The following is a 13917-nucleotide window of genomic DNA, read 5'->3' on the forward strand; positions in this document are numbered from 1 at the left end:
AAGGAAACTAGTACAGTGCTGGTGAGATACAAAGTCTTTGTACAACAATTTAGCATTATCTTATAAAGGTAAACATTCACAATTCCTGTGACCCAGCAGTTCTGTTCTCTAAGCTTATACCTTAGAGTGGGGTTTACAAACTACAATCCATGGCCAAGTCCAGCTAGGTGCTCACTTTTTAATTAATTAATTATTTATTTATTTTATTTATTTTTGGCTGTACCATGTGGCTTGTGGCATCTTAGTTTCCCCACCAGGGACTGAAACTGGGCCCTGGCAGTGAAAGCGCCACATCTTAACTACTGGACCGCCAGGGAATTCCCTCAGTGCTTATTTTTTAAAATAAAGTTTATTGAAGGACAGCCTACACCCATTTGTTTATGTACTGTCTCTGACTGCCCTCACACTACAGTGGCAGAGTTGGGTAGTTGCTATAGGAAACGTACGGCCTAAAAAGCTTAAAATATTCACTACCTGGTCCTTAGGAAAAGTAGCTATCCCACCCTAGAGACTTTCTTGCACGTGTGTACCAGCCAACAAATATAATCCTTTTCAGAGCATCAGTGTTTAAAACAGCAAATTTGAAATAGCTCAAACATCTAATGGCAAGAAAGTAGATAATTACATAGTCAATGGATTAGACAAGAGTGAAAATGCATGGATTACAGCTCTATGCAAGAACATGGATGAAACTTAAAGACACATTTGTAAAAGCATTTCTTACTCTGAGAATTTATAGTCACAGATCTTCCTTCACACAGATTTGTGGTTCCAATATATACTACCTGCAAGGTCCAGGAACTTCTAAGCTAAGAGATAAACAAAAAAGTGGTCCCTGACCAGTAATTCCTCTGTTGGGCAACTTAGTAGAAGCAAAACAAATTATTTCTTAAGGGACATACTCCAACCCAGGCTGCACAAGACTGTAACAGATAAACATGAGATCTTACTCCAAAATATAAACCACATGCGGAAATACTCCACCACAAGCCAGAATCAGCAGAAATAATAAAAAGTAGAATTTAACTTCTAAAAACTTGAGAAAATAGAATACTGGACATAAACTATATAACAGGGATGTTAAAACCACCAAAGTCACATGAAAAGGAATAAAAACATAAGAAAGAAACAAGACAATATTTTAAAAGGCCAGTAAATTTAGGAAACAGTAACAACAGCAACAAAAGAGAAATGCCAGAAATGAGAACTACAGTCACTAAAACTGAAAAAGCCAATGGAGGGTTAAATGGCAGATCAGATACATGAATAAAACAGACCCAAAGAATGTACAGAGAATGCAGCATAGAGGTTGGGAATATGAACTAGCAGATATTGGGCACAGAGACAAAATGAGACAGTGCAATATCCACCTCAAAAGGAATTCCCAAAGAAAAAACAGAGACTGGGAAAGAGGAAATATTCCAAGGTAAAACAACTGAGAAGTGATGAAAGACATGAATTTCAGGAATCATAACATTTCAACAAAAGGATAAAGGCATGATATCCCACAGGAAGGTAAAGAGAAAGATATATTACCCATAAAACAATGACAATTAAACCGACAGATTTCTTAACAGCAATATTAGAAGCCATAAGACGGTAAAACAGTTTCTTTAAAGCACTGAGAGAAAATGACTGTCAACCGAGAATTTTATACCTATCCAAAGAGTCATCTAAGATTGGAGACAGAATTAACACGTAGAAAGATGCAAAAGGCCCTTGCTCCCATGAACCTGTACACTAATTATACTTTTCTATAGGGCCAGCGGAGACATATGGATACAAGGAAGTTTTGAGGAATTCAGTTTCCGAGAGAAGCAAGCTCTCTATAGGTTATCAGAGAACTGTGGCAGATTCTATACTTGGGTACAGGTGTCTGTTCTGGATATGGTCAGTCAGAGGAGAAGGTGCCATAAGCCAGAGGGACTTAACAAGAATGAGGAGAAATTAACCAAGTTTAGACATGGGTGAGGACTGATGGGAAAACCTGGAATCTGGAAGAGTCCCTAACAGGAATAAATTGTTTAGCCCAACAGTTTTTCATGGCACTCTTCCGGAATTTTGCCAAGAAAGTGCAGAGGTAAAAGAGTGGTGTTTCAGGGGTCCCCAAGGCCACCCGCACACTCGGTAATTCACTAGAGGGGCTCGCAAGACTTGGCACAGTTGTGCTCATGGCTAAGGCGGATTATAGCAACACGGCAGGGACGCAGAGCAGATGAGTGAGGAAAGAGAAAGAGGCAGGTGCTGGAGGAGTCCGTGTGCGCGGTACCTGTGCTCTCTCCCTCCGATGAGGGGCCACACAGAGCACACTCCACCCCAGCAAAGAGAATGCAGCAACTTTTGTTTGATGTTTCCGCCCAGGAAAGACCAGTAGAGACTCAGCACGCAAGATGTGTCATGGAGGCTGGTCACACAGCAGCTTCCAAAAGGAAAGCAGGTGTCCACCACACACCACGCTGTTTATACAGTACAGGCAGACCTCGTTTTATTGTGCTTTACTTTACAGCCCCTCACAGATACTGCGTTTTTCACAAATTGAAGCTTTGTGGCAACCCTGTATCGTGCAAGTCTACTGGTGCCATTTTTCCAACAGCATTTGCTCACATTGGGTCTCTGTGTCACATTTTGGTAATTCTCACAATGTTTCAAACTTTGTCATTATTATTATATTAGTTATGGTGATCTTTGATCAGTGATGTTTGATGTGATTATTGCAAAAAAATTACGATTTGCTGAAGGCTCAGATGATGGCTGGCATTTTTTGGCAATAAAGGATTTCTAAATTAAAGTATGTACGTTGTTTTTTTAGACATAATGCCATTGCACACTTAATAGACTACAGTAGAGAGTAAACATAACTTTCATACGCACTGGAAACCAAAAAATTCGTGTTTTAGGCTCACTTCACTGCAATGCTTGCCATAGTGAGGTGGTCTGGAACCTCGGAGAAGGCCTCTGTGGGCCCACTGGCACCCCTTTATCAGTCAGGGAGCCTGTCACGGCAGTGCAGCAAACTCTCCACAAGCTGACTTGCCAGAGGCCCGCCTTGCAAACACCCTTTCAAAGACAGCAGCCTCAGGCCTACTATGTTAACATTTTTGTTTTTTTCAACAGGTGGAAAGAGAAAATTTGCACAGTCCTGCATATTTTTGCAATGTTTGGATTCCAAGAGTCTTCCATAGTTGAATACACAGGTGAACCAAAATTAACTGAAACTGCAGTCCAACTCCCTCTCAGTTCAAACACTGAAAAGATCAAAAGGCAGTGTAAGTGGAAGCAGCTATGGGTGGACTAATCATAGGTGAACCTAAGCTAATTTAAATTGTGAACTCACTGCAATTCAACTCAACTCTAGAAAAAACCTGAATGATAAACCTCCAATCTAATTTCTAAAGGAAAGAGTTTGTATGCTCTGGAAAATGAACAAAACAAAAAATGGCACATTAGGGACTTCCCTGGTGGCGCGGTGGTTAAGAATCCACCTGCCAATGCAGGGGACACGGGTTTGAGCCCTGGCCTGGGAAGATCCCACATGCCGTGGAGCAACTAAGCTGTGCACCATAACCACTGAGCCTGTGCTCTAGAGCCCGTGAGCCACAACTACTGAGCCCACGTGCCACAACTACTGAAGCCCGTGTGCCTAGAGCCTGTGCTCTGCAACAAGAGAAGCCACTGCAATCAGAAGCCCGCACACTGCAACGAAGAGTAGCCCCTGCTCACTGCAACTAGGGAAAGTATGCACATAGCAACAAAGACCCAAGGCAGCCAAAAATAATTAATTAATTAATTTAAAAATGGCACATTAGTTTCCACTGTTTTTTATTTGCAATGTCTAGAATGTAATAAAATATAGATATATACCAAGAAGTAGAAAAATGTAACCAATAATTAAGGCCACAAAAAGTAAAACTGGCCTATAGAAGCAGAACAACAGATGAACAAGTTATCTGAATTAACAAAGGAGAATTATAAAGTAACAATTATGAATACATTAAAGAATTTAGAGAAAACATGAATATTATAGGGTTAAGGGATGGAACATTTCAGGAAAGAAAAGGAAATGATTTTTTTTAAAGAACCAAATAGAAACTCTAGACTGAAAAATAGCTGATATAAAATATTTATTGAATGGACTTACCAGCAGATTTGACATTACAAAGGAAAGGATTCATGACCTTGAAAACTGGTTAATAAAAACTATACAATCTAAAGTATAAAAAATCGGAAAAAAAATTGTAGAGCATCAGTGACCTGTAGGACAACATCAAAAAATCTTAAATACTTGTAATTGGAGGGTCATAAAAGAGGAAAGAAAATAGGGCAGAAAAAATATTTGAGCAAATAATGGCTGAAAATGTTCCAAATTTGATGAAAAACACCATCCCACAGACACAAGAAGCTCAGAGTATCCCAAGCAGGATACACATAAAGAAAACCACAGCAAGGCCCATCACAGCCAAACTGCTGAAAACCAAAGATAAAGAGAAAATCTTTAAATCAGCCAAAGAATAAAAGACACATGACAGGGACTTCCCTGGTGGTGCAGTGGTTAAGAATCCGCCTGCCAATGCAGAGGACACGGGTTCGAGCCCTGGTCTGGGAAGATCCCACATGCTGCAGGGCAACTAAGTCTGTGTGTCACAACTACTGAGCCTGCGCTCTAGAGCCCATGAGCCACAACTACTGAGCCAGCGTGCCACAACTACTGAAGCCTGTGTGCCTAGAGCCCGTGCTCCGCAATAAGAGAAGCCACCATAATGAGAAGGCCGTGTACCGCAACGAAGAGTAGCCCCGCTCGCTGCAACTAGAGAAAGCCTGCGTGCAGCAATGAAGACCCAATGCAGCCAAAAAATAAATAAATAAATTTATCAAAAAAAATAAATTAGACTGTGGTTGCACAAGTAGATGACTGCAGAACCCTCTAAAGTTACTAAAAAATATTAAATTGTTCACTTTAAATGGGTGAATTGTATGAAACCACAATTGAGGAATAAATAAGTTACTCTCCTGGGACTTGGTCATTTTTTGCTACTCTTGGGAAAGGGCCAGCAAATCTAGGCTCTGCCTTATCATGTGAATCTTCTGGACTCTCTCTTAATGCTCAAGTTAGAGGGCTCTGGTCAGGACTATTCACCAAGGATGAATCCTTGGTCCTGGGCGTCCTCCATCTCACATAAGCCGATTAGTTCATGGAAACTGGAATCTGTTGAATCAGTAGCAAATTAAATTCTCTTTAGTTGAGGCATACTCTTTGGCATCTAAACTCCCTATCTTGCTGGAAACTGACCTTCATTTAAAGCCCAGACTGGGTTTTCTATAGACTCTAAACAGAGCTAACAAGGACTAGAGTATGCACAGGGTACCCCACAGCATTAATAGCAGTGCCTTTTATTTTTTTAATTTTTGGCTGCGTTGGGTCTTCGTTGCTGAGAGCAGGCTTTCTCTAGTTGTGTCAAGCGGGGGCTACTCTTCGTTGCGGTGGGCGGGCTTCTCATTGCGGTGGCTTCTCTTGTTGCAAAGCATGGGCTCTAGGCGCATGGGCTTCAGTAGTTGTGGCATGCGGGCTCAGTAGTTGTGGCGCACGGGCTTAGTTGCTCCACGGCCTGTGGGATCTTCCTGGACCAGGGCTCGAACCCGTGTCCCCTGCATTGGCAGGCGGATTCTTAACCACTGCACCACCAGGGAAGTCCCAGTGGCAGTGTTTAACCCAAGAGCTCTGCAAAATCTCCAAAAAGCCCTGTGAATTCCACGCTCATCTGTGAGACTTAACAGGTCCTCTACAAATATCTCAAGACCCCTTGGTACAAAACATTTAATTAGGTGCTTGGGAGTGAATGTGTTTCAGGCAAAGAACATGAGATATGGAATAAAACAAATAAGGTTCAGTCTGAGCTTTGTCTCTTGCTGGCCATGTGACTTTAAGCAAGGCACTTCACTTCACTGAGCCTGGTGTGTTTTGTTTTGTTTTAAATGGTGATGGAAACACAGACCATGTGGGATGCTTATAAGAATTAAAGGTGATATGGACACGAAAGTGCCTACTAAGGACCCTTAAGATAAGAAGTGGAAAACAGAACAATTACGAGAAGGGTTTCTGGAGCTTGAATGTGTACATCAGAATCTTGTCTTTGCCTTGGAGTCCCCATCAACTCTTTAGCTTGAAGGGGCCCACATTCCCTTCTTTCTGTGCTGGAGGGGATTCGGGCCCTCTGGCCTGGCCTATCCTTATGTGGGAGCAAGAGAAGAAGCACGGTCCAAACACAGGACTGCACGTGGATGGAGGGAGGGGTGAGTGCAAGTGTGCATGGTCTCTGAAAGGCTGCCTCTGAATTCCAGAAGCCTTATCTCACACAAGCTTCCACAGCACAGCACTCTGGAAGGTCGGAAGAATGTGATTTTCTTCACAAGGGTGGGTGGCCTGGAAAATTGGGCATTATTCCATCATTCTCTCTGAAAGTAAGTAAGTGAGGAAGAGACACAAAGAATGTGTGTGTGTGCAACATATAGCAAATGGGAAAGGAGAACATCAATTTCACTTTTAAAGGCATGAATGAAAGAGGAAATTGAATCCAACAGTTCATTAAGTGAATAATTTGCATCAGTTTCTCCTCAAAATACAACAGAGTTGGGCTTCCCTGGTGGCGCAGTGGTTGAGAATCCGCCGGCCAATGCAGGGGACACGGGTTCGAGCCCTGGTCTGGGAAGATCCCACGTGCCGCGGAGGAACTAGCCCGTGAGCCACAACTACTGAGCTTGCACGTCTGGAGCCTGTGCTCCGCAACAAGAGAGGCCACGATAGTGAGAGGCCCGCGCACCGCGATGAAGAGTGGCCCCCGCTTGCCGCAACTAGAGGAAGCCCTCGCACAGAAACGAAGACCCAACACAGCCAAAAAATAAATAAATTAATTAATAAATTAATAATTAAAAAAAAAACAACAGATAGCTGTTGCATGTTGGAAAGATCTTTATTAAAAAAAAAACATACAACAGAGTTCATTTTAACCTCATAATGTTCTTGAGTGTTCTAAATTAATATGTGTAAAAAGCTTAGAACTGAGACTGGTACACAAACATTTTATAAATGCTAGTTAGTGCTCTTATTATTGAATGATATGATTATAGAGAAATCAGAAAATACATGTAAGCTAAATAAAGAAACAATCACCCATAATCCCACTACTTCAAGGTAAGTAGTTTCTCAAAGGGTGGTAGAAACAAAAACGTGATCTTATAGTCTTTCTAACTTTGTGAACTGGCTTTAATGCTATATAGTGAAAACATATTTTTATATACATATTTTTTTTCAGACCAATAAATATACTCGTAGACCTGTTGTTTTAGACCTATCACAGCCCACCCAATCAGTCTCAGTCACTAACCCCCAAATGATACCTAACCCCTCACCCTGCGCCCCGCCCTGCATTACCTCCCCAGGTGCCCCAGCCATCGACTCCCAGAAGGTCTCCCTAAACCTGAGCTGCCGAGGCCCTTCAATGATTCACGCCCACAGGCTCCCCCCACCCCTTTCTCCATAGTCCATTCACTAGCCCCCAGACCAACCAACACGCTATATCCAGGTGTCCCATGTCTGCAATCACTGATTCCGAGGCCACCCAATCATTACCCTCAAAGACCCCTCACTCAATCCCACCCCCTGGGCAAACACTGGTAAGGCCCTCATCACTTACTCCACCAAGGCCGCCCCCAACAAGCCCTGCGACTCCCACTCAGACCCACGTGGCCCATCCCGGCCCTCCCACAGCCCTACCTCTTACACCAACAGCTCCCATCACCGACTCTCAAAATCATCCACCCCCACAGGCTTCTTCACGTTTTTGTAAAAATTATTTGTTTATTTGTTTGTTATTATTATTATTTGGCTGCGTCGGGTCTTAGTTGCAGCACGCGGGATCTTTCATTGTGGCGCTCGGGCTTCTCTCCAGTTGTGGCGCGTGCCAGTTTTCTCTCTCTAGTTGTGGCGTGTGGGCTTAGTTGCCCCGCGGCATGTGGGATCTTGGTTCCCCGACCAGGGATGGAACCCGCATCCCCTGCACTGGAAGGCGGATTCTTTACCACTGGACTGCCAGGCAAGTCCCCCCACAGGCTTCTTAATGATTCATCCTATTGTCCCCATGGACTGTCTCCCCAGTTGTCCAAATCCACTCCGTCCCCAGTCAGTCATCCTCATAGCTCAAAATTACGGGCAGAGGTCTACCAACCTCCGCCTTCCATCCCAGGAAACCAAACTGTTTCCCCCACAGCTGCCCAATCACTTCCTCTGATGACTGAGAGCCAACCTCCTCTCTCACTCAGCCAGGTAAGGCTGCCCAGTCAGTCATCCACTGATCGTAAACTGACACAGCTTCCTCCACGAGCCTATAATTTACACGCACCGCACTCCCCCGCCCCATCACTGACCCATAGGGCCCCCAAGCCACTCGTCCCTACGGCACAGTGATAGGCTACTGAGAAAAATTCTCCCTCCAACGAGATCCGGTCTCCCCATTCACAGAACTCTCACAAACCCCAGCCATCCCCAAACCATACAGAACCCCAATCATTCACCCCACAAACATTAAACGTCATGGTTCCTCCAAACAGCAAGTTCGTCGCCCTCTGCCGACCTCAGCAGGCACCCAGTTTCTGCTCTCCACACAGGCCGCCGTCACCGACCTCCGGAAGGCACCCCAGGTCCAGGCTCCGCATCACTGACGCCTTCAGACCGACTCAGGTAACCTTCAAGCACCAGTGCCGCGCGCCCCACATCATGTATCCCTGCAGCTGTCCAGTCACTGTCTGCGGACCCACGGATCCCCACACGCCGGCCCTCGCACGTCCGCAATCACTTAAAGCCCCTTCCCCACGCCAGCTCGCCCCAATCACCCACCCCCGCGGCCCCGGTACTCGCCTCCCCAAGCCCGCACGGCGCCCGACGCAGCTGTCACGCTCCAGGCCCGCGACCTGCGACCCCAAGGCCCGAATCACCCAGTCTCCGCAGTCCTCAGCCACTCACCCCAAGAACCCCCGGTTCCGACCCTCACTGGCCGCCTCACTCGGCCGCACGGCTGTGCTGCGGGCCCGCAGCGGGACCCCGGCAAACGCGGACGCCGCCCCACACACCTGACCCCTCCCCCGGGGCGCGACGCTGACGCCGCAGGGCCGCGCAAGTGTCCGCGCAGAACTACATTTCCCAGAGGGCTCCGCGGCGCATCTGACAAGGAGCTTTCACCGCCTCCTCTTCGCGGGTGGGCGGGCTGCGAGGATGGGCGTCTGGACCGGGCGTCAGCCCTCCTGTGGCGGAGCTGACCTGAAGCCCAGAGACTGACGGTTGTGGGGGGAAACTAAGAGGAAACACCCTCTTAAGTGTATTGTTGCAAGAATTTTAGATCACATAGTGCAAAGTGGAGTATCCCACTACTTTAACAGTAAAACGTGGAAATAAATGAATTAGGCAGTAAGACATTGGGAAAAAACAAAACAGACGGCTGGGAAGCAGAGGAAATAAATGTGTGAAAGAAAGATATTGCCTGCCATAACAGTAAAGAAAGGATGTTGCTGCCATCAAGCCATCACATTGCAGCTGCCCCCATGGTGAGCCCTGAGGGAACTCAGGCTAGAAACAGGATGCCCCCCATCTAGCAGTCACCTGCAGCAGCCACCCCTCACCCCTGACAGTGCACTCTGAGGGCACTCAGGATGGGAAAACACAGGACACTGGCCCCAGAGAGCTGAGGTGCACGTCAAAGGAATGACTTCAGTGAGCCCAGACTCTTGCATCTTCCCATATGTAGAAAAGCACTAAATCCCTTAACTTGAGGTATCTGGTTTTCTTTAATTAACAGTAATCTTTTGATGTTCCAACTACCTGGTCTTTGTTGAAAAAACTCCTATGTATCCTGGTGCCCCCCGCCTCGCCTCTTCAGAGCAGTCTCTCACAGTTATCTGACATGCTGTGTCTTGGGCTTGAAGTCCTCAGAATGTCCACCAAATAAAAGATAACTCTCAACTTTTAGGTTGTGCATTTTTTTCAGTCGACGATACAGCACGTAAATCAGTCCTTATGTATCACATAAATCTAGTTCTTTGAAAATTTAGCAGCAACATGGATGGACCTAGAGATTATCATTCTAAGTGAAGTAGTCAGACAGAGAAAGACAAACATCATATATCACTCATATGTGGAATCTAAAAAATGATACAAATGAACTTGTTTACAAAACAGAAACAGACTCACAGACATAGAAAACAAACTTATGGTTATCAAAGGGGAAAGGTGGGGGGGAGGGATAAATTAGGAGTTTGGGATTAAAATATACACATTACTATATATAAAATAGATAAACAACAGGACTTCAATTAAAAAAACCACTGTAAATCAAGTACTTCAATGAAAAAAATCTTTTTCATTGAAGTATAGTTGATTTACAATGGTGTGTTATTTTCAGGTGTACAGCAAAGTGGTTCTTTTCCCATATAGGTTATTACAAAATACTGAATATAGTTCCCTATGCTATACAGTAGGACCTTGTTGTTTTATCCATTTTATATATAATAGTTTGCATCTGCTAACCCCAAACTCCCACTCCATCCCTCCCTCTACCTCCTCCTTGGCAACCACAAGTCTGTTCTCTATGTCTGTGAGTCTGTTTCTGTTTCGTAGATAAGTTTATTTGTGTCTTTTTTTTTTTTACTTTCACTATTTATTTATATTTTTATTTAAAAATTTTTTGGCCACGCCACGTGGCATGTGGGATCTTATTTCCCCGACTAGGGATTGAACCCATGCCCCCTGCAGTAGAAGCACAGAGTCTTAACCACTGGACCACCAGGGAGGTCCCTGTGTCATATTTTAGATTCCACATATAAGTGATATCATATGATATTTGTCTTTCTCTGTCTGACTTCACTCAGTATGATAATCTCCAGGGCCACCCATGTTGCTGCAAATGGAATTATCTCATTCTTTTTTATGGCTGAGTAATATTCCACTGTATATATGTACCACATCTTCTTTATCCATTCATCTATCGATGGACATTTAGGTTGTTTTCATGTCTTGACTATTGTAAATAGTGTTGCAGTGAACATTGGGGTGTATGTGTCTTTTTGAATTATGGTTTTCTCCAGAGCCCAGAAATGTTGCAGGAAGGGGGACCACTTCCAGGGCCTGAGAGTAGGCTCTTATCTAACACTTGGAAATGAATTGTCCGAGCAGACACACATGCTGACAAAGCAAAAGACTTTGTTGGGAAGGGGCCCTCTGGGCAGAGAGCAGCAGGGTAAGGGAACCGAGGAGAACTGCTCTGCCGTGTGGCTCACGGTCTCAGGTTTTATGGTGATGGGGTTAGTTTCTGGGTTGTCTCTGGCCAATCGTCTTGCTTGGCCCATATTTGGTCTGACTCTGGGTCCTTTCTGGCGGTGCACGCATCTCTCAGCCAAGGTGGATTCCAGTGCAAAGGATTCTGGGAGGTTGGTAGGACAGAATTATGGGCTGGTGTCTCCTCCCTCTTTCTGGCCCCTCCTGAATTCTCCCGGTTAGTTTTCGGTGGCAGCACCATGTTCCTTATTGGGACATCCCGTTGTGAGAAAACTCATGCAAGTGGTTACCATCATGCCTGGCCGAGGCAGGTGGTTTCGGTCAACAGTTTCCTAACAGCAGTGGGATTGCAGGATCATATGGTAGCTCTATTTTTAGTTTTTTAAGGAACCTCCATACTGTTTTCTATAATGGCTGCACCAATTTACATTCACAACAACAGAATGGAAGGGATCCCTTTTCTCCACACCCTCTCCAGCATTTATTACTTACATTTATTATTTACTCTTTGATGATGGCCATTTTGACTGGTGTGAGGTGATACCTCACTGTAGTTTTGATTTACATTTCTCTAATAATTAGAGATGTTGAGCATCTTTTCATGTGCGTTTTGGCCATCTTCTTTGGATCAATACAAACTTTTTTTAAAAAGAAAATTTATATAGGTAAGTCATTACCAATCCAAATTAAGAAAAAGGTGAAAAGTGCACAGGTATGCAAAACTGGGAATGAGAATGTGGAAATAACCACAGAAAAATAAAAGATTGGGAGCACAATACTTTGCCTGATTCTATACTAATTTTGAAATTACCATGGAATGAATTATTTCCAAGGAATATTTAGATAACCATAATTAAGTTAAAAGATAGAAAACCTTGGGCTTCCCTGGTGGCGCAGTGGTTGAGAATCTGCCTGCCAATGCAGGGGACACGAGTTCGAGCCCTGGTCTGGGAAGATCCCACATGCCACGGAGCAACTAGGTCCGTGAGCCACAACTACTGAGCCTGCGCGTCTGGAGCCTGTGCTCCGCAAGAAGAGAGGCCGCGATAGTGAAGAGGCCCGCGCACCGCGATGAAGAGTGGCCCCCGCTTGCCGCAACTAGAGGAAGCCCTCGCACAGAAACGAAGACCCAACACAGCCAAAAATAAATATTAAATAAATAAATAAATAAATAAAAGATTACTATTAAAAAAAAATAGAAAACCTTGCAGAGCAATAACCTTTGGTAAAATGGAAAAAATTTCAGTCATACTCATTGGAAAGCACCAGGTTGACACATTTCAAATGCTGAATTTTTTCAAATCTTTAAATGGTAAGGAATAAACTGTTGCAGTGAATGTAGAATGGAAAGTCTCCCTCTTCATATTACAGAAACAGGATAACTTGGATGTAGTGCTACAAAGGTAGCATTAAAAAAAAACAAATTAGAAATCACCTATAGATATTGATGCAAAAATAAGAGCTTGACAAATTGGAGTATTCATTTAAAATATACCATGACCTAATGGGGTCCATGCCAGGGATTCAAGAATTCTACAAAATTAAGAAAACTATTAATAAATTCACCATATTAACATATCAAGCGTGAAAAACATATGATCATTTATATAGACAGTTAAATAAGCATTTGATAAATTTGAATGTCCATCTACATTTTTAAACCCTTAAAATTGGAAGGCTTATATATCAGCCTAACATGATAAAAAATACATATTAATCATGTAGTTGGAGGGGGTCATAAGAATTCCCATTAAAATCAGGAATAAGCCACCATTACCATTATTTGTTTTTCTATTTAATTTGTAAACATTTTAAAATCCACAAAAGTATGGAGGCTAATGCACAGACACTCAGGTATCTATCACACCCAAATTATTAAGAATTGTATTTGTTCATATTTGCTTTTAAATATTTTAATAAAAGAAATAAAACATTGTTATCAGCTATTCATTAGCCCCAATACATCAGTCCCATTCCCTTTAGCCGTCCCTCCCAGCCCGAGGAGAGACGGCTCTAGTTCATCCTGTGTCTTTCTACTCAGAGCATCTATAGCTTTACTACACAGACTACATGCAGTGATGTTGTCTTAATCCATTTGGACTGTTATAACAAAATATCGTGGACTGGTGGCTTATAGACAACAGAAATATATTCCTCACAGTTCTGGAGGATGGGAAGTCCAAGATCAAGGCACCAGCAGATTCAGTGTCTCCTTAGGGCCCCAGTGCTGGTTCACAGACGGCCATCTTTTCTCTGTGCCCTCACATGGCAGAAAGGGCAAGGGAGGTCCCTGGGGCCTCTTTATAAGGGCACCAATCGCATTCACGAGGGCTCCCCCTCATGATCTGATCGCCTTCCAAAGGCCCCCACCTCCAAACACCATCACACTGAGGAGTAGGTTTCAACTTATGAATTTCGAGGGGACACATCAGTCAGTCTACAGCAGATATTTTGTTTTATTTTATTTATTTTTTGTTTTATTTTTAATTCATATGAATGATAGGTAAGATGTAACATTGTTTTAATTCCTTTTTTTTAAAACTCAACATTAGGTTTTGCCTATATGGATGAATATAGATACGGCTCATTCATTTAAACTA

At 43.7% G+C, this 13917-nt stretch overlaps 1 long non-coding RNA gene across 2 annotated transcripts in view; it reads right to left on the reverse strand.

Moving 5' to 3' along the window:
- Positions 1-13348, reverse strand: part of LOC309611229 — a 29710-nt gene extending 16362 nt beyond the window's left edge. Inside the window, exon 1 of one of the 2 annotated variants that reach the window (XR_014234407.1) lies at positions 9014-13348. This is a non-coding gene — a long non-coding RNA (uncharacterized lncRNA). The remainder of the gene's footprint in view (positions 1-9013) is intronic. The other variant, XR_014234408.1, reaches the window with a different exon arrangement.
- Positions 13349-13917: the final 569 nt, after the last annotated feature.

Source organism: Balaenoptera borealis (genome assembly GCF_965194805.1).
Source record: "Balaenoptera borealis genome assembly, chromosome: 14".
Lineage (NCBI taxonomy): Eukaryota > Metazoa > Chordata > Mammalia > Artiodactyla > Balaenopteridae > Balaenoptera > Balaenoptera borealis.